The sequence below is a fragment of the Manis pentadactyla genome, chromosome 7 (assembly GCF_030020395.1).
Source record: "Manis pentadactyla isolate mManPen7 chromosome 7, mManPen7.hap1, whole genome shotgun sequence".
Lineage (NCBI taxonomy): Eukaryota > Metazoa > Chordata > Mammalia > Pholidota > Manidae > Manis > Manis pentadactyla.
In genome coordinates, this window is record NC_080025.1 from 116,104,532 (window position 1) to 116,131,101 (window position 26,570).

At 33.8% G+C, this 26,570-nt stretch overlaps 1 protein-coding gene across 5 annotated transcripts in view; it reads right to left on the minus strand.

Annotated features, from left to right (window-relative positions):
• Positions 1-26,570, minus strand: part of TFEC (transcription factor EC) — a 127,736-nt gene that overhangs the window by 61,531 nt on the left and 39,635 nt on the right. Inside the window, exon 1 of one of the 5 annotated variants that reach the window (XM_036931547.2) lies at positions 6,520-6,664. The exons of 3 other annotated variants lie outside the window; for them this stretch is intronic. The gene's annotated coding sequence lies outside the window, so the exon portion shown is untranslated. Of the gene's footprint in view, positions 1-6,519; positions 6,665-26,570 lie in introns of those variants that run through there. One more of the 5 variants, XM_036931548.2, reaches the window with a different exon arrangement.

The window sequence follows — 26,570 nt, forward strand, 5'->3', positions numbered from 1 at the left end:
GCCTGAAAACTAAGCAATTGTAATATCAAAACCATTTCATGCTGTTTTCATGGGTGATTTTTTCTGTCATTGATAGAGGAGGGAATCTCAGATGTTAATGTGCAAAAAACCTTAAGACTCTGAAGAAGCATGAATGGATGATACCTTTGGGAAGAGCCCAGGTTTCCTGCTAAAACTCAACATAGGACGGTAAAATCCAACATACAGGATTTAACATCTCGGGAGACTTGCCCTAGGTCAGCTCAACTCTCTGTGATGCCTTATCCTCTAGATGGAAATAAAAACAGTGAACTCTCTTAAATGTGCCCTATGGTCTGATTAAAGATTGAAAAGGTCTCTAAAAATCCACAGCACTCCCTGGGAAAAATGCTAAATATCATTATAATTATTACACCAAATGCCATAATTTGGTCTCCTCAGATTCTCCTTTTATGTAGATTCCATCACATTCTGACTTTTGACTTTTTGTGTCTCTGGCCAAATCTCTGATGACAAAGCAAAGGGAAATGTTGAGGCAATTAGTGGGGAATGGAAGCGATTAATTCCCCTTTTTTAGTGGAGACCTGGCCTCTGTGAACCAGTTTAACCACAGATAATCAATGACCTTTCTTTGACCAAACTGAAGCAAATCTACTTGATATTTGTCACTGGTTATCCATCTGCTGCTTCAACATTAATGAGTCTCTTCACTGTACCCCTTTCTTTTATGAAATAGCTATACATTCTAGTCCCTTGTTACTCTCTGCAACTGCTATTTTTGCAAATCTAATACAGTCAAAGACCTCATTATCCATGTGTAAGCCTAGGAACCATTTTTAGTGTAGCTGTGGTTTCTGATTTCCCCCAAACCTTCTCCCTTGAACTGTTTCCCCTTCTCTGTTATAAAGATGGGATCTTGTTCAAAATGAATGAAACAGAGCAACAAAGATAAAGTTTAAATTTAAAAGTGGCCAAGAAAAGATTAGATAATATACCTAGGTCTAAGCGCCATCAGACCTATGTTCAAGTCCTCGGCCCATCACTTAAACTCTGTGGTCACCTCGGGGAAAGCTACCTGTCCTCTGCAAACCATGCTTTCCTCTGGGAACATTGGAGATAACACTTCCCTCAAGGGTATTGTCAGGCTCCAAGGAGGTGATAACAAGCAAAGCTGTTAGCCCTTGATGAGAGCCCAATCAATGTCTGCTATTTTAACTGTTGAGAAGAGAAGATATCCTGCAATTTAGTTGATTTTGATACTCATGAAAACTCTTCTAAGATGACTGCTTCTCAAGCAGCAGTAGTTAACATCCACTGTCACCCTTTTATTCCTCAGTAGAGGACTTGGCCACTTATTTTATAAATTCTTTCCTTCTCTTGGCATATTTTGGAATATCTTTGCTTGCTATTTTGTTCTTGCTATTTTGTATTTAGATAAGTACATTTTAAGCAACTGGTCAAAAGTTTGGAGTGTGTTTTCACTGGGTGTTACATTCGGGTATTATACTGGGTATTACATTGGGAGTAACATTTCACTGGGTGGATTCAGTAAGACTGATTGTAAGTGAATTTAGATACTACTTAGTACAACCAGTGTTTTATACTGAAACAAATAGAAATGTGAATGAATTGGCAATTTGCTTTTTAGAAAGCATGGAAAAGTGAAGGTGACCTATGAAAAAATAACAACTAAAGGTTACTTCCCAAATTATGCAGAGTTGTTTCATTATCTACTTTATTTTGCTCTGAAAGCGCTGTCCTAAGGCAGAATCCTCTGAGGCTGTTTTCAGGAGAGGATATTGAGGAAATGAAAAAAAAGGCCAAATATACGAGAAAATAGCCCATGGTTATGTTTCACGCTCTGAAAATCTGTCAGAAATGTGAGATCAAGGATCCCATAGGGAAGAGAAAGGTCCTCCCTTTGGGCTGTGACCTGGATTTCCAATCTTAGAGCTCCCACATCCAATCTAAGTTCAATATCCCAGGAGTAAATTAAGAGCTACTATTTAGGCACCGGAGACCTAAACTTTACTACCACCAGACCCGTCATCGTTCACAGTCAGCCTTTCACTCTCCTCCACAATAGACATTAATTCAACTTAAAATATTCAGCAAACACACACACACACTTACTCAAAGTCACATGGCAGGATAGTAGCAAGCTAAAAATGCTGAATTTCTGACTTCCTATTTCAGCTTGTTCTATCAGCACTAAACCAAGCAACCACAAAGAAATCACAGAATCATTTGCAAATATTTGCTTAGACTACTGGTTTGGGTGCTATTGCATGTTCACTTTAGGTGGTTATTTCTACAGCAGAAAATGACACACTCTACCACCTTTGATTTTCTTATGAAGTAGATTCTATGGAATTCTTAGCAAAGCACTGGCCTTCTGTTCTTGCCAGAGATGCAACCACTCTGTGTGTTACCAGAGACACATCCTCGTCCTTGCTATCTTACAGCAGATACAGGAGCACTCTGTAAGCAAAACCGAAAGCTAATGACTCTAGCCTTCCATCCCTCCAATCTGTGTTCCAGATGTCCTGCTAAAATGCAATCAGATCAAGCTACTCTTCTTGTTAAAATCCTACCTTTAAAAGCATAGTTCTGGTGGTCTGACTCTACCTTTCCAGCCTTATTCTGTTATGTCATTCCCCACAGTGATGCCAAGCTCTAATCAAAGAGCCCTGATTGTGCCATGCTTTCCACCGCTGTGCACATGGTCTGCATAGTCTTTTGGTCCATGCCTTTCTCCTACCCTTTGCCTGCCTAGAGAATAGCTAATTATTTTTCAAGATGTACTTCAGCTATCATCTCTTGAACCCTTCCCCAACCCCCAGAACCATAGAGAACTCATATAACTTTATTATAACTATTGTCGTGCAATTAATTGTCAAGATGCCTTAACTGCTTGTTGGCACATACCACATCGTATGCATCTTAGCATCCTCAAAACCTCCTGTGACATCTGTACACTCTTCTACCTGTCACCTCCAACTTAACCAAACTTACATAGATATTAACTGATCAAGGCAATATCATACACTCGCACCTTCTCCAGAGGATGGTGTCATTAGTCATCTCACTGGGCACTCTCACTCACCGGTTTGTTCCTACTCCTAGAGTGGGTATGCTCAGAGATTTCCAAACACTGTTCAAAGGTAATAAGAAAATAATGGTTGTCTGCAATGAAAACAACAATAGATGTTTTAAAATTTGAGAGCAGAGAGAAAGTAAAGGAGGTTGAATACATATAGAAGAAATCTTTAATGGTAGTTAAAGTTTTGATGGAAAGAGCAAATCATCCATCATGTGAAAAGTGCCTTGCATACATAATGGAAAATCATAAGGTATAAATGAGGTAAAGTGATTGATTAAAAGGAGAAAAACATGTGAGGTTATGACTATAGGAATGCCTCTTAGCCTAAGGTTAATTAAGGAAAAGCCTAAAATTTACCAGAACTTTAAGTCTGATAGTGAAAAATGCTGCTGTTGCAGACCTTAGCTGGCACAGTAGGTTGAAATCCTCTCAAATAGGCACGGATCAAAGGGAGCAAGAGAGTATAAACATCTCAGCTACTGAGAAATTCCTTGCAGACACTAGCTGAGATCATCACAGACAGATTTTCAGTGTAGTAAGTACTAGTCTAAATTTTGGAGAAGTGGGGAAAGATATTTAATAGAATGAGTTTTGGCAAAGGGGCGGGAAGAAGGATACAACAAAATATCTGACTTAACAGACAGAAAGTACTGGTTCAAATTTTTATTTGGATGGAAATACATCTAGGGAAGCTGAATATCTTCCAGAACTCAATTTGTTCATATGCACATGAACTTCTGTAAGAGAAACATGTTCACGAAACAAGAAATAGAAGAAGGAACTAAGGGAGGGATAGAAGAAATTCTCTGGCCCACTGGAGGGAGCTAGAAAGTGAATCACAATCTGTTCCAGTAAGCAGGAATGTTTCAGGGAAGGTGAGAGGTGATTTGGAAATACTCTTCCATGGCAACTCTTAGGAATGAATACAAAGGAGCATGGGAATCCTTATTAAAATTCAGTCTCTATTTCCTGGACTCAATCACTTCAATTGCCTTTTTTAGTTCTATTTTCGAATTTTCACTTACTCTTTCAAACCTAGAGAAAACAGGCACCTATTGGATCTTTAAGGTCCTTAGGCTCAACCTCCTGCTGAATCCTGAGAGCAATGGCATAATCAAGGACAAGGGCTTTCTCTCCTTGAGCAGTCTTTTCTTAAAACTGGTCAAATTCCACAACCTATCTTACTATTTCACTTTTTAGTTATACAGATTCTCCCAATTTTTCTAATGTTTAACATAAACTACCTGTAACTACATTCTCATACTATTCCTTTTGTTGATGAGTGAGTGACCAAGACTTTTAATGTTCCAATAAATATAATTTAATGGAATCACAAAATTATCTATCATCAACTAAGCTCTCATAGACAAACTGATGTCTGCCAAATGTTGATATATCTCTAAACACCTGCATCCCAACCCACAGATTGCTTTACTAGCTGGTAATTCACAACTGTATAAAAAAGGAATTTTTGTACAATAGTTTTTTGCTGCTCAGTTTTTCTACAAGACTACTATTAAGGTTTACCCCCCAGGTATGTTTTTGAGGACCCTATGATTCTTCCTGCTTTCCTCATACATCCTCTGCTCTGTCTCCCAGACTCTTCTTACACATCTTAGTGAAATAATCAGTAAAGCCTGAATGGAAACCACATTTTGCACCATACATTCCTTTTGTTTTGTTTTGCTTATGGTATAAAATTTAAATATATGAAATTTCCAATCTGCTATTTATAAAAATCACCTCTCTAAATCTGCTATCGCTCCATTGCTTAATCCAGTGCTTTTTACTGTACAAGTTAATTAAATTTGCCTGCAAAAAAGAATATGGCCTGTTCAGCTAATTTCAGATAATTTTGTTTATGCATTGATTTGTTAAGAACTGAATGACTGTATTTCCACGTGTATAATATGATGATTATTTTGTCAATAGCCATCAGTATTTTCTTTGAAACATATTTCATTATTTTAAATTGTTGTGTAAGAATATTAATTTCTTTCAGTTTCTCCTTTCCTTATTTCTCTTTTCTATTCAGACCACTGTTTTCAAAATCATTTTCCACCTCCAGTGTGTTAATTATCACAGTTTCTGAAAATTTCACTGATGTTAGAAATTTGCATCATATTTAAGTGCATCCTAATTATTTTGGCCATCTAGAACTTAAAACAAACCATTTGCCACAGTCCTTAAAATTAAGCTAACTTTTAAGAAATCAGCTTGTTTCATTTTTTACATCAGCTCTCAGTTTCAGTTCAACAATGTACTCCTACATTGAACTCTTCTACTGCTTTGTAATGAAACTGAAAATTTTAGAAATGATAATAATAAAAACCAAAGAAACAGACATGAAAATTATACATGTTCTGTTTGTCTCATAGCTAAAAAGGATTCTTTTTCTCAAAATGGAGGTCACAAGGTTTGGCATATTTAAGGTAGTTTCACCCCCAAAAAGTGGAAGATTTAGTATTCAAAAACTACTTGAAAGTGTAAAGCTAGGCTCAGATTCATCTAGAATAGAAGTGAAGCAGAATTGTCTGAAGAATCCTGATAACGAGCTCCACATGCTGTTTCACTTTGCCTTATTGACAAGGTGGCTGCACAGGAAAAAATTGTGAAGGTTATTTTAAAGACTCTTAATGTTAAATGAAGTTCCTAGTAAATAAGTTACTAATAAGCTCTCCACAATGAATTAAAAATTACCTCAGGTTCATTTTTTTCTCAGAATATCTATTACAATGAAACATGTTAGGACAATATTGGAAGTATGATATTATAATTCATATTAAACATATGTTTGTTTATGTGTGTGTGTCTGTATATACAGATATATAGATAATCTTTAAGTCCCTACTATAATTCTACTAATTATTAAAATTGAAAGCTATTACCATAAAACATTATTGCTTTTGACATCCCCTACATAAACTTTTGTCCAAATCTTCATAAAAAACACAACAATTTTTAACCCTGGGAAAATAAATTCACTCAAGTACAATCTGGCGTTATTTCTGCTATGAACAGTATTCATATTTTCTTACCTTTAAAAGCCAATAAAATATATATTGCTAAAATGTAAACAGAAATTAACGTTTATTCATAAAATAATATATAAATGCAATAAAATGCTAAATTGTTCCAATTTAGTAAATATCCAAGAATATAAACTGGAAAAAGAAATTGCTTCAGTTATCATGAACTAAAACAGTGATTTCTACATTTTGATTAAAATTAGACATTAATATCATTTCAGATATATTTTACCCAAATTAAAGCAAATCACAGCTCAACTACTCTAATATGTTGATACCTTCTGATCATGCAAGATGAAACCATAATTATAAGGAAGCCACAGATGTCAGAGTAATAGGTATTCATTAGACTTGTCTTCATAGTTTGTTTAAAGTACAGAAAAGTAACCTGCCAGTTTAGTTACCTACCAGAAATGACTGGATTCTATCAGTGTTATCACCTCTACAAACAGCACCGAATTACAATCCCCCTCCATAACGTAAGCACCATGCCAAAAGAGACAGACGAAGTAACAGATCTGATCATGAATAATGAAAATTTGGGGCTGGTTGGAATCCACTTAGTTGAGGAAAGAGAAAAGAGAAGTGGCTCATTAGGGCATTTCCTGAACCTTGGCTGGAATTTCAGTTAAGGAAGAAGAAATGACACAGCAGTTTCAAGTAGGGGGACTTCCTTTCTGTATCTGAAATACACTACCAATTTGAGGAACAGCACTCCAACAAGACTACCGCGCAGCGATGTGGCCACAGGAAAAGCTCTCGTTGATCCCATTCTTGCCCCATAGCTGACACCTCTTCCCAGAATATACATAAGCAGTATATGGTTGCTATCAAAATGGACTACTAAGATTCCACATTTATTGCAACATATTATGTCACACATTTAACATTTCTTCAACAACCTGACCTGCACCTATTTTCAGTTTTTAAGAAGTTCAGTTTTGCTTAGAGTAGTAAAAGATTCTGACTTTTTGCAATCAAATTTCCCATATTTTCCACAATCACATTTTCCTTACATATGATTTTGATCTCAAAAGAGACTACAAGATAAAATGTTCTTGGACAAGATGGAAATTGTCTTCCCAGATAGATGGAAGATATACAATTCAGCTCAGACATTTCTAATTTTTATTTTTATTATTTTTCCTATCACAGTGTGATCTGTGTTTTTAAGGTACATGAGCATTGATCACTGACTGCCTTTACAAATGAAACTCCTAAAGAGGTCTCATTTTATATAGTAGTTATCTGCATGAACTTTAAAAATCTAAGCATACAACTTTGTTTCCACACTATAATTTGTGCTATGAAGTTTTACATTCATTCTATAAGTTACACCACTTGCTTATTTTACCTGTATTTAGAAAAACACATGAAGCAAAATGTTCATATTAATTACTGGAGTTTCATGCAAAGGTTACATTCAAATTTCTTTGCCGTTGTTGATTATCTGTCGATTAATTAGGGATTAATTGATTAAATATTTTTCTATTAATTAAATCAATATTTATATTTGTCAAGGAGTGGAAGTTATGTAAAAATATCTCAGTATTTTATGTTTTGCTTAAAGAACTGCAAAACTACTAAATTTAAAAAGTTCTCATTAGTAATAGCAAGTTTTGAGTCATCTTACATTTTCTGATGTTATACATTCATATCTACTAATGTGATGGGAAGGAGTAAATATTTAATTTAGAGTAAAACTTTGACTTAGATTAATATTAGAAATGTTAAAAAAACCAAGATTAATAAGGAACACTGTTAAGAAAGAGCAACACTTGGGATTTTAACTCACATTAGAAACTACTTCAGATTGAATTAGAATTTAAAAAACACTTGTATGAATCAGAAGGTAAGTTTTGAGAGTATTACTATATGGGCATATTTACTTGTAGAACTATTTTCTGAGTCCACTTCTCCTGCCATTGGTAAGCAACAATATTTTTCCTGTATGATCTCAATATTTTTTAACTTAAACATTATTTAATTTAAGCATTATCTACTATTGATTATGTCAGTGCCCCCACATATGTGTAACTTTAGAAGCAATCTCTACTTCCATGGCATTTCTTATTTCAATATGCTATTTCTTCCCAAAATGTGATGTAAGAAGACAATCCTTCTAATCCTTCCATCAGTTTTATTATTTCGTATATAACCCCATTAAATTACAGTCTTTCTGTTTTTAACTCATTTAAACCATGGGTTATTTCTCTTCCAAATTCTTATATTTTAATCTCCTTAAAGGTAAGGACCAAAGCTGTTGCCTTCACTAATGAATAAATGAATGGAAATATATGGTATTATTTTGATGGCTTAGTTCTTAATATACACTGTCTACTGTGTGACAGGACCATTTCTAATGGGAACAGATGGGGTCAGTGTTCTCTGTATACTCCCATATACCCCTTATCATTTCAGTGAGTGACAGCTTGTCTTCCAACAACCAGCATGCAAGTTTGGTCAGAGAGCTGCCCTCGGCATGACAGAGTCCAGAGCTGCTTGTGTGTAACTTGGGTAGGATGTGCCTGGGACTTAGTTTTCCTGGAGGAAGCCAGCAACCAGTGACTTATAGATTTGAGGGGTATGGTGATCCCAGATCCTTTGACTCCTGTCTGGAATAAGTTTAAGAAGTGTACTTTACAAACTTTTCAGTGTCATAAAACTAAGACAGAATTATTAATAAAATAAGAAAATATTATGGTCAAATCCAGCAATGAGCACATTTTCAGATAATAATTATAATACACTATGATAATTATCTATATATCATATGTTTTAAAGCTATGGGAAAAAATATTTTCCCAGTTTTTGTTTTGTCAAATTTAAAAAAAGCCTGCTGTTCTTAGAGATGCTTTAATATTTATGTGATCAAATGTGTTAGACTTGGTTTCTAATATTCTCTACTCTGTGAGTTATAATATAATCACTCACATTTTTTTGAATGATGTTTTAAAATTTTTAGTTTTAAATCTTTAAGATTTTTAAAATCAAATTCTGGGCATAGTAGAGGTACAGTTTCTCTATATATACTCCTTTTTTCCTCTCTCTGAACAAATCGTAATCACTTGCCTTTAAAGTATATATATATATATATATATATACAAGGAATTGTATCTATTTCCTACTAATGTGAAATACAACATTTAATATATGCTAGATATCTAAAAATGCATGTTTGAATTTAAGTTTTCTGCCTACTATACACCAGCAGTAAAGTATTAGTATAGTTTTACATGTTCAATATCTCATTGTCCAAGTTCTTCCTCACTAGTTTTTATTTTCAAAATATTTTGGCTGGTTTTCATTTATTCATCTTAGTAAATAATAACAGAAATACCCAATAGAATGTAACTAGAACTTTTGATGGATATTATATTGAACTTACAAATACATTTGGAGTTAAAATATATTGACATCAATATTTATACTAGAAATGTATGTAAAATCCCATCTGTTCACATACATACAAGTGCATTTAATTCTTCTTTCAAGGACAGTCTGTAGACGTGAGGTCAGATATGGTTTAGACTTCGGAAAAAAGATAGTCTTGCAGCAGAACATTCTAGGCAGAGGAAAGGAGGATGTTTTTGAGAAAGCTTAAAATCCAGACTCAGATTTGGTTGTAAAGACTTCTATAAACTATTCTAAAGAATTTAGAGTCATAGTTCAGGCACTAGGAAGTTTCTGATGTTTATAAGTAAGGAGAATGAAATGATCAAATCTGTGATTTAGAAAGATAACCTTTTAATCACAGTTCGTTCCTGTGGCAACCAGCCCCCATCCTGACGCTGTTTAGGGGCTCATCAGGTCCCCTCATTAACGTAAACTCTTATAAGGTTGAAAGGGGCTGTTAATGCATAACGGAAGATGCTCCTCTCACCCCTGTCAGGAACCAGGAACCAGAATGAATACCAAATATTTACTTATTATATCACAATATCACACAAAGGGTATTCTATCCTTAACTCTTTTGATGTATAAGCTATTTAAAAAATTAAAAATATATTTTAATACAAATAATATACATGTTTATTATATTAAGAATCTATAGGTAAACATTTTTTTAAAAAATCATAACTACTCCCTTGGACTATTATAAAGATAAGCACAGTTACACATTAGGTGCCTGTTCCTGCAGGTGTATGTATCCATGTGTGCATTTCCAATGTTTCAAAACCAAATGTATGCCCACAGAGTAATGCTCTCAAAACTTACCTTCTGATTCATACAAATGTATTTGAAACTCTAATTCATTCTGAAGTAGTTTCAAATGTGAGTTAAAATCCTGAGAAGATGGCATATTAGCCTTTCAAAAAGGAAAAATAATGCATTCATTGTTTCTTCAGATTGCTTTCACTGAAGTCTCAAACAAAAGATAAAAGATAAAGATTATTTCTAAATCCTTTTAATGGCAATTGATTTTATACATGTACACCTGGGATGTTGAGAATCTTCATAGTCATAAGTAGTCCTTTTTCCTTACCAACAAGTACCCTTGTTATAGACAATCATTAATTTATGAAACACTTCCAATCTGATAAACACTGAAGAAACTGGCTTCTCTTTTAAAAAGGAATCAAATAAATCAAAAAATGTTTCCTAAGAGTTTGGAAAGAAAGCCCAAGATCAATATTACCATAGAAAACAAGCAAACAAAATCAGATGTAAGTATATGGAACTGGAATTTATATGGCACTCATGAATAAGAATTGTACTTTTATTTAGAGAGATTTGTATTATAATTAAGTCACTTGGCAAATAATTGGCATTGATTATTCAGAAGTCTGACTTCATTAGCAGTTTTGGGAAGTGCAGAAGCTAGAAAGTGAATGCTCCCTGTTTTTATGTGATAACTCCAGACTGAATAGTATTTTGAGTACTTTAAGATAAACACTAAAAATGTTAAATATGATCTTGAATTCTCATATTTAAGAACTGGAGAACATCTAACATATACAAGTTCATCCCACTGAAATACTAACATTGAAACTTACATAGATTTCTACTATTTCATAGCACAATAGCAAGTAATATATTTGTAAACTTTAAAAATATATTTTAAAAGTACACTGAAGTTTTATTCTACCAAAGTCATTATGTCCTTAACAAGAAGCATACTAGGCAAGAGAGCTATGGAACATGTATAAAATGTGCATATTACTATACAATTGCAATGGTAGTACTTTTTCTCTTCTAAAATGTTCTTCATCTACTTCAGTGAACTTCAGAAACCACAATTCATCTATCCATCAGTGTCAGCAGAAGTGTATGGACTTACCATTGCTCCATGAGAAATGGGTAAATTCAATCAAGAGAATGAAATGACTTTCCAAAGTTTTTCTGTCCCCAACTCAGTTTTGAAGAGCAAGGAGTACCTAGAAACCTTTAAGGCATTGATATAATTTAATTCTTCTATGATGCCAAGGGCTTTAAGATTCTCTAGAGCTTATTTTTAATCTTAGCATTCACTAACGTATTAAACAAAGAGCCAGCACTTCAGAAAATTATGCAATAGGCAAAATTTGTCTTTAGCATTCAATCTCTATGTCCTTTTCCCTTTTGCCAGACAGGTGCCATGATCCCTTATCATCTCCCACTTTGCCACTATCTAAAACTATTTTTAGGAGACACTCTAATTAATTCATTACATACTTTATTCACTAAGGTATAAATGACTGATAAGATTTAAAATATTCTCCCTCCCAAAAGCATTTGCATTTGGAAGGTAATGAATCCTTAAGGTAAAGAAGAGAAGGTATATTTAAAATTGAGAAGGGATGATTATATATAAAATTCCAGAAATCAAAAACATCCCATGGAGGCTGCCATCTAATCTTAGCACTGCTCTATTCAGACCAGACATCGTAGTATCCATAAAATAAATAGAAGTGTAAAGCTTCTTCCTTTGTAATGTTAGAATGTTCCAAATGAGATGGCACCTCTCATGATTGACACTGCAGCTCCCTAGAGATTAGAAAAATGACAAGTCTTCTACAGTCTGCCAGAATTGTACAGTTGCGCTCTGTCAGACAGGGAGGATGGCATATACGCCATACAAACAACTCCAAAAAAACAGTGCTAAAAACAAAATGTTATTTCACACTCTACAAGTCCATTGTGGACTGGAAAGGAATGGTAAGGAATTTTGTTCCATACAGTCAAAGAGCTGGGATAAAAAAAGGTTCCATCTCCATTGATGCTTTCAACACTACTAAGGCAGAGAATAGGATGTGGAGAACCATATACAGGTTCTTAAAAGCTTCTACAGGAAGTGACACTCATTATTTCTGTTCCCCATTCACTGGCCAAACTGTCAACAGCTATGCCTAGTTCAGAGGAAATTACACTGCAGTCCTCCCATGTGCTCAGAAGAGAGCATTAGGGTCTTTGTTATTAGGAGCGATGACTGTAACACTCCCCTAATAGCCTTCAACATAACAACTTTCTCCAGGGAATCATTCTTTAGTAAAGACTAGTTCTCCTATAATGTCACCTAACAAACAAATTCAGTCCATCCAATAATAAGCTAAGAGCTTTATGCCAAACATTTCACCAGAAATACAAATAAAAAGAGATAGTTAGGTACAGGAATAGGGGAGGGCAGGACAGAGAGATAGTTGAAAATGATCATTTTAACTATCATGATTTGGGTATATAAGAACTAAAATAAAAGAAAAACTTTAAGTGTCTGTGTGTTTATCAGTGATTTTTACCCTTAAGATCCTTATTATGATTTTCATCCTTAAGATCTCTGGCAAAAACACATTTTAGATTCTACCTGTGAAGGAGAAATTGTCATCTTTCAGAGGGGCATAAAAATATGACTGAGACATTTAATAAATTCATATTTTGCTGGAAGCAGACATAAAGTTTTCCCAAGGAAACTATAATAATGATAACAATACAATTATTTTTAAAGGAAGAAAGTCCAGAAAGGGTTATAAGATCCAAGGTAAAGAAAGAAAAAAACATAGAATATTTTTCCATGTCTCCATTTTGAGGTTTCTTTTTCCTGTTCCTTTAAAGGTTTTAAAAAATGCCCATGCATACAAAAGAATCATCAATGCACACTTCTTGTTTTGATGTATAATTTTTGATTGGCACTTTCAATTATAATAAAACTACACTTTGTCAAAGTAGAATATATAATAAAACTATACTTTGTCAAAATAAGAATAGAAGGGGGAAAGAAGGGAGTAAGATTCTCCTCTTCCTCAAGTAAAATAGGATGTAATATGCAATAATCTTACAAAATCTAGATGTGACCTGGACAGAGAGAGCAGAATAAAGCAACATATAAATGTTCTCCTAGGAATAACATACTCTCAGTGACAAGAAATGTCAGAGGTATTTAAATTCACTTTGGTCAGTATAAATTCATGGTAGGGGAATAAAACAAAGGAAAATGAAGCTCATGTGACTTCATTAAGGAGTCAACAAATCCCAAGAAAATGATTGCATTGGCAGGAATAGTCTTTTTTTAACTGTTCGTCTCTTAGGAAGTAGCCAGCAAGATTTGCTCAGAGAGGGCGGGTTGGGGGAGGATTAATATTTTCTGTTAACAAGACTTTAATCTCATTTGGGTTCAGAAGAGAGAAGCCAAAATAAATACCTAAATCAGCATGTGAAATATGCTTTTCCTTTAAATTTTACAGGGACATACGAAACAGAAATTATAAATAGAAAGATATGATATTTTAATATTATTTTTGTTTTACAATTTCATTTTATTCATTTTTAAAAACTCTATTTTTATTTATTTTCTCTCCCCAGATTAAGTATCTATTATAATAACAAAATTGCAACGAGCTATGGTGGTCAGCTGAGTCCCCAGGTCAAGCACACACACGCAATAGCACATTCACTTGGAGCCACTGACATCGCGGCTGACGAAAACCATCCTGCATTTTCCAACCCACTTTCCCAGTCCCACTGCTGCCATTTGGGACTCATCTCAGAGGGTTTAACCCAGATTTGCCAGACTTCATGCATGACCTCTGCATTTGTGAGAATATTGTGATTCTTATGCGAAATGGTTAAAGAATTCATATTGGACTGTTCACTTTTATTTTGACAGAACTCAAATGGCAAAATAAATTAGATATACTACCATGGCTTAGGAAATCTAAAATGGAATACATTTTTACTAAGTAGCAGTTTCACTCAAGGGAATGTTAATACTTAATTTCCCAGGATACTTGCTTCATGTAGCTTGAGTATCTATCCATCTCCTGTCATAACATTGAAATGGGAAAGATTTGTTAAGTCTGTCAATTGAAATATTTCCCCAAATGTACATAATGATGTATCTAGACTAGCACGTAAATATCCTGATTATTTTGGGGAGAAGTTCTGTAACTCGCCTTAGCTTTCCAGGTGACATTTGTATGTGTTACATTTCCCATTGAGTAACATTTCCTTTCATTTTGCTAGCAACTAATCATAGAAAAAATGGAAGACATAAAAAGGAAAAAAAAAAAAGAAGTAAAAATATATCCAACTAAAACATTAGAGAAGGTAGGCCAACTATTATAAAACAGGCACAACCACAGTGAAGCATCAGCTTTAGATCCAAGTACTTTGGGTCATGTGTACATGTGCCAAGAGCCGTGCCAGGTGTTTCGCTTGCATGTGTGACGGAACACAGTGATTTAAAAAGATAAGAAAGATACGCACTTCAGAGATGATAAGTTAGAAGACTAGGAAATTCAGCCCCTTGAAAATTTCCTACATTAAATAAGAGAAAAAGATCTCTGGTAAGTGGCAGACCACCACACTGGTCTGTCTGAAAATCTAGGACAAGTAATGGTGTGCTCAGAAGTGATTTCTTTTCTCCTTGTGTACATCTTGCTAATCATGTAGAAAACAACTTCATTGTCTGGTTTCAACTCAAAGCAGGCAGAGGTGAGCTTTTAAAATCCCAGGGATTGATTTCACAGGTTTTATGCTCTCTGTTATGCTCTTGGGATGACAGCTCTGAAACAAAAAGGATGTACACCACACACACACACACACACACACACACACACACCTGCACAAATAATATAGTATTGGTGACACTAACTCCTATAAGACAGAGCTTCAAGATCCAAAACAAGGAGCAAGAAATGCAGCTCTCACAGGATATGCAGACTTAAAAACCAACTGCTCACCTTCTGCTGGCAATCTGATACAAAGCCATGAAGCAGGTTTTAGAGAGATGCGACAGGGTGAAAAAGAAGGGACAATAGCAGAAGTGGCACCCAGTAACCTTAATTTTTTTAAAAAAAGTAAAAAACAGGTAAATGTATCAGACACAATAGTTTGATTTTAGATGTCTATATTATCAACTCACAGAGCATAGATAGCAAAATGAAAATGACATTTTAGCACAATGAGATAAATGCAATCACACAGGTACCCCTGAAGAGTTGGTAGCATAGCATTCTTTTCTAGAATAGAGCCACAGAAGAACATGTTTGGCTTTCAAAATATATATAACACAGCATAAGCATTAGAAGGATTGCATTGCACATGAAGAGGAAACAAGTATGTGGGTTATGTGGGTTTCTTAGGCTTAGGGAAACATTCACAGTGTAGGCAACAAGACATTGATATAAAGAAGTAATATGAGATAGTCATCACCACATATCACAAGTGATTCTGAAGTTGTTTGGCTTATATTAATTTTGAACATTATGTGTTTTTTAATTTTACTTTTTCCAGCTTTACTGAGGAATAATTGACAAATATAATTTATATATTTAAAGTGTACAATTTTATGATTTGATATGCATATATCATTGTAAAATAATTACCATGATCAAGATAATTAACACAGCCATCGCCTCACAGTTAATCCTTTTTTTCATTGTGAGAGCACTTAAGATATATTCTCAGAAAATTTCAAGTATACAATACCATATTATTAACTATAGTCTAGTTGAAAGCAGAACTTTGTAGTTAAAATGGAGTTAAGTTCGTTATTAATTTGCTAATAGTTCATCTCTGCAGAAATATTAAAGCTAACTATGAGAACAATAAGTAATCCACAATGACATTTTATTAAATGTAATTACCACAAGTGATCTGGAAGCTGGAACTAAATATTTAAAAATAACAATCCATTCCTGAGTCTAACAGAATGCAGGACTCATTCAGGAGCCAGATGCAGATGATGGGGAGAATGAGTGAGAATAAGTCCATATCTAGGTTGACATGACCCTTCTCCCTCTAAGTTCCATTAATAAATCTCATTAATTCAATGGAGCAAATAGCTGAATAAATCTCAAATTATAAATCTGAATAACTTATTTGGGCTTCTTTAAACCTAATAGTTATATTTTCCAGAAAAAGAAAATAAACTCTCCTTACATTGAGAGAGAGGGCTGTAATATGTGAGACAACTGATCACAATATATGTACTCTCACTAAAACTTGAATCTTTTTACTCGTTAACTCAAACTGCCTTGACTTCTCATGTTTATGCAAAACAGATTTTTTTGGAGAAAAAAAGAAAGGTACCGTAACATCAGAGGAAATCATCAAAGAACTAGTGGCAACATCTTAAGGCTTTTATCAAAGTAGTGAGGGAATGCATTAAAGCAACAATATCTGAAGCTTACATGTGATGGGACTGCTAAATTTAATAGTGCGTCTTATGAACATATGTGGATATAATGATTTTTCTGTAAGAATACCTCATTTTGAAGGACTCTTTTTTCTGCATTAGAGAGCACTATTCTCTCAAGACAGTTCAGAAAAAAAAATCCACCAATATTTCATTAATAATAGATGCCTCACACTCTACAGAGGACCAAAGTTTTTGAAAAACTATATGCACTATAAGTGAAGGTTATACAAAAGGGAATAAGCTTATGAATGGAAAAAGTCATTAAAAAAATCCCTCATGGAATTCTTATGAGAAAGTGGTGGGTTAAAACATGAATTGTTAAAACTGCATCTTACTACATAAAGATTTAAGTAAAAGTAGAGGGCTCTCATCTAGCAAATCTTGCTAAGCAAGGTATAATCAAATATGAGATATCTATTTACATTTATAAAAATGTGTTAAAACTAAGCCATTTGTTATTATCAAGGAAAAAGTATTAAAAACAATATGGTTTTACCTGCAAATAATAGTTGAGAAAACAAAGGGAAGGAAACCCATATGAAAATGCATATCTAAGTATTTAACAGAGTGTGACCATTTGAGATGCTGCTACTAAGAAATGTTACGGGAGGTCAGCCACAGGTTCACTCATAAACCAACAAACTCAAGCTCAACATCTTATGCAAAGTCCATCTGCTTGGGGGTCAGAAAATGAACCAGGCACTACTGAACTCTTTGATTAATGAAGTAAAATGTATGGGTGGGAATAGTGATGCTATGAAGGAAGACGCTGCTGAGTGCCTGCCTTCCTGTGAACATGAACTACGAAGCCACTAACTAGTATTTCTAGGGCTCTCAGTTGCCACATAATGCTTAGATGTTTTTCTCAAAAATAAAAAGGTGATCTACAATCTCTAAAACTACATCATTTAAATTTATGGCAGAATTAGAATCTGTTTTGCAATATGAATACTGGAAAGTTTTATTCAGAAGGTATGAACTTGGACTTCTAAACGTTAGACAAAGTGACTAGCCCCAAAGAAGAAGGGAGTTGGATTTGTTAAATACTTTAAAGTTTTCCTATGCATATTCTCCATCACAGTTAGAGCAAGTCTTATGGTCTACCACACAGGCTAAAATTGTGTTACATCTAACTGATATTTTAAGGTATCTGTACAAAATCTATTTAGTGAGAGTAGACACTTGCTCTTAATTAATACTGATAGGACAGCTGGTCTAGGGCTCAGAGGCATAATCTACAGTTCCATTTGGAACCAACCTGCGTAAAATACAAAATACTCGACTGCAAGAGACCAACATCTGTAAAGAGGTTTTTCTTCTCCAAATTTTTTTCCACTGAGAATCACTGTTTACTTCAGTGGAAGAGAGACAACATTTTATTTTACCAGTTATGTAAGGATTGAGCAGGAGAACCCACACAAACTAGTGTCCTGTACCCAAAGTATTAGGTTGTTACAGTGTTACCCCAAAACTGGCACCCTATGATGCTCTGAAGGTGGCTGGAACCTTAATCCATCATAGACATTGGACAGAAAATAGTTGGGCAACTAGTAATTTATGTGAAAAAATATCTCTTCCTTGTTTCATACCATAAAGAGATTATGAAACTCTCAAAGAAGGCAGACCTTTTCCTGCTTAATCACCATTTTACCCCACTACAAAACTTAGTGCACATTAAAATAAAACTAGTGCTTAATAGTTAATCTGTTAAATGAATGAAATTCACAGACATTTGATACTGGTTATATTCCCACACTTTAAGTGCAGCTAAAGCCAGCTTGTTTTGTTCCAGAATGGTGCATATACAAAAAAATGGTAAGGAATCTGGGGCAAAATCACTCTGTGATTTATATTTTTGAAGTTGTGAAGAACTACTCCCATACGCATAGACTAAAACACCTGTAAGAGAGATAACACTTTGAATTTATGCCTTGGAAACTTCTGATGCAAAGGACCATTTTTACTATAACAAAAACAAAGTGGTGAACACTTATAAAGCACTTATAATATCTCAGGAACTGCACTGAAAACTGCACAAATATGAAAAAAATTGAATAATCCTATGAGGTGACTTTTTATTGTGCCCAGAAAACAGATGAGAAACTGAGGCATGGAATATTTCAAGTCCAGTCACTAGAGTCATACTGGAGACAAAATTCAAGGTATTTTGACTCAGGAAGACTGACTCAAATTGAATTCTTAACATTACATATCACTTCTAGTGATGAGATTCATTGGGTACTTCTCAAACTAAACTCAGATAAGTAGTCCAAAAGGAATTGCACTTCTACAGAACTAGAGCAAATAGAGAACACCTGATGACATTTCAGCCCATGGTATTTTATATTCAGGTGCCTATGTGTGTCTATTTATCTACATTAGCATAGCTTAGAAGAGGAAGAACAGAAAAGTGAACAGTATTAATAATAGAAAAATAAGCTGCAAACATTTATTGAATATTTAGTACACACCCGACACGTGGCTAGCACATTTCATGAATTACTGGTTTAATTCTATCCCAAATTTTTTGATAGTGCCACTATTTATCATCTACTTTTGCAATATTATGAAACCAAGGATTGGATCAGGGGGGCTCAGTCAAAGTAGGGGCACTGATAGTCCATTCAGAAGGAAAGGAGGGAAGCTAGACAGTGTGGATGGACTCAGAGAGGCTGGGGAATGTGGCTGTAAGAGTTTGGGGAAGTTCTTTTCTGATAGCTCACATTTCCTCATTGAGGGAGAATGTGAGCATGGGGGCAGGCATTCCAGGTTTCTGAGAAAGGAGAGGTGTGAAACAGAGGTGGAATGAATATTGGACATGTAAGTGGGTTTTGGGGGAGCAATAGGGCCAGTTTGAAGTTCACAGTTACTAATTTAAACTTAAACCAGACAACCTGTTTGTTTTGGTGTATTTTCCTTTTACTTTCCAAGTGTACGTACAGTGTACAGTTGGATTGAAATAAAATTAAGGTTTTTCCAGACAAGGAAGGTGAAGGAAGGGATTGGTAAAGGATTTGAGAATGTGAACAGAGACGTTTTGAATTGCTGGTGGCAGTAATTTCATGATGATGACAATTATAACAATGGCTGACATAATACTGCAGACAATGTACCAGGAAGGAACTGTTCTAAGCACATTATATAATTTTATTTTTCTTCTCAATAGCCTTATATGACATGGGTAACTCTTATTATTGCTATTTTATAGATGAGTAAACTGAGACAGAAAGATTAAGGTAATTATTGAAGGTTATGGCTAGTAAATGGTGAAGGCAGGGTTTAAACCCTTTAATTCAAGGTAGTCTGGCTCCATCTAACAATAATTCTATACCTCCATATGAGGAACTGTGGAATTTGTTGAACAAGGAGACAATTAAGACCATGAAGGATAAATGTAATGAAATGGTGGAAGGATCAATAGACTGTAGATCTCTGTGGAATAAAGAAGAACAAATACTGGAGTTTTAGATTTTCAATGATGTAGAATAAAAAATAGGAAGTGTTAGTTGGAGAGTGGAATTCTTGCAATTAAAGATTGTGGAAGATGCACCTATATTTGGAATGATGATGTCTCTAACATAATCATGTAAGAGGGTGGTTAATATTATAGAGTTCAAGAACCCTGGAGGAAAACAGATTAAAGAATTAAGAGACCTAGCATTGGAGATATTGTCTATAGCAGTATTGTAATCACTAAGATAGAACCAGTTTTAGAGAGAATGACATAGATACAGGGGCTAAATTATTCAGAGAATACAAATGGTGACCGGTGCTTAAGATTGCCTGACTGAGCAAATAAAAATACAGGATGCCCAGATACTTTTTAATTTCAGATAAACAAATGACTAGTTTTAGTGTAAGTATGACCCAAATATTGTGTGGGATGTACATATACCAAAAACATTATGTACTGTTCATCTGAAATTCATACGTAGCTAGGCATCTTGTGTTTCAGCTGGCAAACCTACTAATGGAGCCAGCATCTGAATTCAGATTTGTCCTACTCACAGATTGAGTTCTTAAACTTGGTATAATGAATCTTTACCACTAGCATTAATGTAAGCAAATAAATGATTCTTACCAAGTTAAAATTATACTCTTATTTTGCTAAATTAGAGTAAATGCATTCCATGATCTTACAATAGTATATTCATATAAATATATAAATGCATATGGCATTTTATGAAAGCAAAAGTATTTTAAAAGCACAAATTGAGATCTAAAATTTTATCACTAGTTATATGTGTAAGAAGATATCAATGGGCAGCCTCCCCAATCATCTCTGTTATTAATTCAGTTTAGTGAATAAGTCCAATTATGATGACAAGAAAATAGCTATGCATTATCACAAACCATCTTTCATCTTTGACATAAATGGGAAAAGATTCCTCTCAGTAATTCCACAGTTATATTTAAAACAAATTTAGCATTGTGTTTGAAGTTATGCTTTTAAAAGCAATAGGCCCCACAGTTTGGAATCAATGCTATAGTAATGTCTGTCATTTAAGTATGTCTTTTTTTTTTGCTTTATCCAATGCAATTTCATGCAATTTCATCTTTATTTTAAATCTTTATTAATTTATAGAGGCAAAAATCAAGAAAGATAGGAATATATGTGTAAAAGAAGAACAACAATCTAAATAGTTCCAAAACACAAACGTACAAGTATTTTCTATTATTTGTTATATAGTGATTTTATAGTCACTTAACAAATTATTGTTAAGAAAGCGTCAGCTGAAAAAAAAAACAAAACTAGTAACCATAATGTTGTTCAAGTAATTGTACATTAACAATACCAAAATTTTTTTAAAATAGCTAAAATGGTAAAAAAAAGAAAGAGAGAGTATCAGCTGGATGTTACTACAGCTGAACAAAACAGTAACAGGGAGCGGATATCCCCTCCTAAAGAAAACAACCAAAACACAGACAAAATACTTGGAATACCAGATTTTAAAAGACTAGTCATCAGTCAATAAAAGAGAGAGTGACCCCTGAGAGACCAGTAACATTCTAGAAAAAAGTGAGCTCAATGATTTTCCCCACTTACTGTCCTGAGAGTTTCCAGGATGTGGTACAAAGAATGTAGATGTGGTCAAAAGCTCCATGAGTGGATGAACAGATTTGAGAATAAGGGGAAGCCAAGGTGGCTAAAGTTCTCAGGACAGTTTACTGGGGAGGAAAGAAGTGCACAGAACAAGCACTTCAGGTATCTGCAGTACCCCTCTCCAACTATTAATCTAAGTACTGCTCAGTGCATTCATGTGAGGAAAATACTCAAACCACAAAGAACCACCTGAAATCATTAGCGGTCACAGCCACATCGAAAAGCATCTAATTCATGGCCTTTGAATACAGAACAGAGAAAGATCTTGCCTCAATTATGAGGATACTTAGCCCTAGATCTAGCTCTGCTTTGGTCTCATCTAAAAGAATCTTAAAAACATGATCCCAAAATTTAAAATTCTTTCTAAGTAACTAAACTGTGTCCCAGAACAAAGTTCAAAATAATCATAAGGATACAAAATTATCCAGTATCCAATAGTGTAAAATTCACAGTGTCTGGCATCTGATAAAAAATTATCAACCATGCACAGAAACAGGAAAACACAATCCATTATAGGAGAAAGATCTATTAAACAACCAAAACTGACACAGACAGTGGAATTAGAAGAAAATGGCATTAAAGCATTATAATAACTATTGTATATGTTTGAAAATTATAAAGACATATATAAAAAATATTCAATGAACTTCTAGAAATGAAAACTACATTGCCAATTTCATTGGATGGGAATAAGGGCAAATTACTACTGCTGAGAAAAAAAGATCAGGAAATTTAAAGTCATAGCAAAATAAACAACCCAAAATGAAACACAGAATAGAACAAAAATAAGAGCAACAATGAAAATGAACAGCAGTAAAAATGATCACAGTGTCAATTAACTGTGGGACAACTTCAAGCAGCCTAAAATATGTGTATTTGTAGTCCTCAGAGGTAGGAAAGAGGGGGGAGAAAAGAAAAATATATATATTGGAGAAGAAATGGCCTAAAAATTTTCAAATATGATGAAAACTATACACTCATAGATCCAAGAAACTCAATTAATTACAAACCCTAAGCATCAGGGCATATTATTACCAACTTGTTCCAAACCAGTGATATAGGTAGCCAGGGAAGAAAAACATGTTATGTACAGGGGAACAAAGACACAGATGCTAGCAGACTTGTCACGGAAGACAGTGAAACATCATTGTTAAGGTACTGAAGGGCAAAAATGGTAAACCTAGATTTCTAAACTCAACAAAAATATCTTTTGCAAATGAAAGTGAAATATTTTTCTAGATATACAAAATCTGAAAAAATTCATCACCATCAGACTCATACTATAAGAAATGTTAACAGAAGAAAAGGACTAGAAATAGTAATTTATGGGTAAATCTATAAGATTTTTTCTTATCTAAATCTCTCTAAAAGATAATTGAGCATCTAAACAAAATTAATAACAATGTAATGTGTGGCTTAAAACATATGTAGAGGCAAAATTAATAAAAATAAGACAAAAGTGGGGAGAGGAGAAATGGAAGTTTACTACTAGGCTCTATTAGTACACATAAAGAGGTTTAATATTAACTGAAGGTAAACTGTTGTAACTCAAAGATATAAGCTATAAGCCCTGAAGTAAGGACTAAAATATTTAAACAAAGAGTTAGAATGAATAAGCCAACAAAGGTGATAAAATGATATCATAAACAATATTTAATTTGATTAATCCAAATGAAGGAAGAAAAGGTAAAAAGGAATGAAGAATGACTGGGAAAAATAGAAAACAAATATTAAGATGACAGATTTAAATGACCCAAATTAATAATATTTTACATTAAGTATAAATGCTCTACTATCTCAATTCAAAGGCAAAAATTGGAAGATTGCATTTTTAAAAAAAGTAAGATGCAACTTTATATTCCCTACAAGAAATGCAATTTAAAATAACACACAGGTTAAAAATAAAAGGATGAAAAGGTATAACTACTAACACTAGTAAAGAGAAAATTGAAATGGCTATATTAATATCTGTTGAAGAGTTTTCTGAGCAGAGTATTAACAGGGATAAAGATCATTCATTATAATTAAAGTGTCAGGACAACAAATTTAAACAGTTATGCACTTAATACAGGTTCAAAATGTATGAAACAAAAACTGAAAGAACTACATTAAGAAATAGAAAATTCTACAATTTTAGAATGTTAATAACTCTCAATAATTTATAGAAGACAGAAAATCAGTAAAAATACAGGTCTTTAGCAACATTATCAGCCTACTTGACCTAATTGATATTTATAGAACATTCAGCCCAACAAGAAATTCACATTGTTTTCATGTGCAAATGGAAAATTTGCCAAGATAGACCATAATATAAGCAATAAAACAAATATCAATTCATTTAAAGGAATCATGTTATTCTGAGTATGTTCTCCAAATTGTAATTAAATTGGAATCAAAACAGAAAGATATCAGGAAAATCAAATGCTTGGAACAAAATAATATACTTCAAAATACCCCGTGGTCAAAAAAGAATTCAAAAAAGAAATTAGAAAACATTTTTAACTGAATGAAAACAAAAATAAAACAGCTAAATATGAGATGCTGGTAAAGCAGAACTTAAGGAAGAATTTTTACCACTAAATTCCTATATTAAGAAAGAAAAAAGGTCTCATATCAAAAATCTCAGATTCTACATTAGAAACTACAAAAAGAAGGCAAATGAAACCAAAAATAAAAAAAAGAAAGGAAATAATAAAGATCAGAGTGAAAATTAATGAAAAAAGAAAATCAATCAAACAAAAAATTTTGTTATTTCAAAAAAAATAATAATAGAATTGATTGCTTGAGAGCTTTGAACTTAACCAGGGAAGTGTTAAACTTCTTCAGATAAAGCTATTTAGCCAAATGGTAATTGTTTGTGTGCATTTAAAACAATTCACTTACAAATTAGAAAAAAAAAATCTCTGGACCTGAACATCTAACATGGGTTGTGTCTAGTGTGTAAATTGCCTCTTTAATACACAGAATGGTGCCCTAGTAGTTGTAAGAAGATAACGTAATTTACAATTTACTGAAATATTCCCTAGGCACACTTTACACAGTAGGTGTATATGACCTATTAAAGTCAAAGTACAATTTATGAAAAAACCATAATCCATCTTGTCTAAGAAGTGATTTCAAGTAAAATCTTGGGAATTCAATCATTTTCTCACATAAGAATTATTCGTATTTAAGGAAAAAATGTAAATATCCAGAGCTTTGAGATCAGTATGTAAAATGTACAGTACATTTAAAATGAACATTTAAATTCTGAGTTGTCTACTAACATTTCTTAGATTCTAATTATTGTCTATGGAGTCTCGTCAAAGGGGGAATTAGAAGGGTCCTTGGGAAAATGCCTCTAACCCAGAGGGACAAGGCCGTAAAACCTGAGGCAGGACCTGGGGAAAGCTCGTTATTTTTTATGTATTATATTACTCAGGATTCCCTGATTTTCCATTAACTTTGATTTACTCATTTCAAATGATTAGGAAGACCTATTTTTCTTGGATGTTTCCATGTATAAAGCAGGAAATGAAACAATTATTTTCAAGTGCTAATTTGAGAATGTTTGCAAAACCTCTGATACCAATGAAAACACACAGCGCCTCCAGTGAGATCCAGTGAGATGCTGACCATTGTTGACTTTGGATTATGGAATGGAAGATGAACAAGAAATGGAGACAAGAGAAATATGGAAAAACCTGTGGGAAATCAACCAAGAATTTTGGGTATCCATGACTACAAGCCTTTAGCTTGACTTTCACTTCATATTGCTTAGGCCAGGTGCACAGAGCAATTAAATGGCATATTGACCTGTTTCAAATGCTTTGAATATTCTTTGATTCTTCTTCTGTGCTTCTACCATCTTTGATCATTCATTTACTTGTTAATTTAGCAAATATTTATTAAGATCTAGTGTATGCTAATTGTAACTATTTCTCCCAAACTCATTCTTAAATAATCTATCTTTTGTCAAAAAGTGAATGTGTCCATGACTAAAGTCTTTCCACTTACTCCATATTTCTTCTCCACCTATAATGTGTGGGGTCATTAACCTGCAGCATTCAGTGCTGTCACTATGCTCTTTGGTAAATCGAAGGGAAAGAGAGGAGTACCATCTCATTTCTAACCTAAAGTGAAAGCTATCACCTAAGCCTGCCCTTCACTGAAACTCTTCACGAATCTACAGTTTTCTCACTCTTGTATCTTCTCAGATGCCCAAATCTCTCTCTCCAGTTTATCTAAATACTTACAAAAGAATAAATCCATGTCACTGTCTACCATTGAGTTTTTTTTTTTTCTTGCTTGTTTTGAAAGAGAATACTTGTTTCTCAAGTCAATGTTTAAGAATTTCAGGGAATGTTGTAAAATGAAATGAAGATTTCAAGCAAGACAGAAGCAATTTCTTTTTCATATATTTGAGAGGGTGAGGAGATTAGGAGGTTCCTGCTTCCCTTCCATTATATAAGGGGGTGATTATTTCTTTTTCCTATAAACCCAACCCTGATCTCCCTCAACCTAGAAAAATAACCATTTCAATGTTGTTAAGCCTGGAAATAGTTTGATTAAATATCACAATAAGTGCAACCTAAAAACAAGCATTCAGAGTATTTGACTCTGAAAAGCTAAAATGGTATATTAGTAAATTGTGGGTGTATAGTGTGGTGTATGAGTAAATGGGAAGGCAAAAAGCTAGAAAATTATACATCTATGTTTATGAAATAATTAAGCTGAGTCCCTGACACTAAAAAGTTCTAA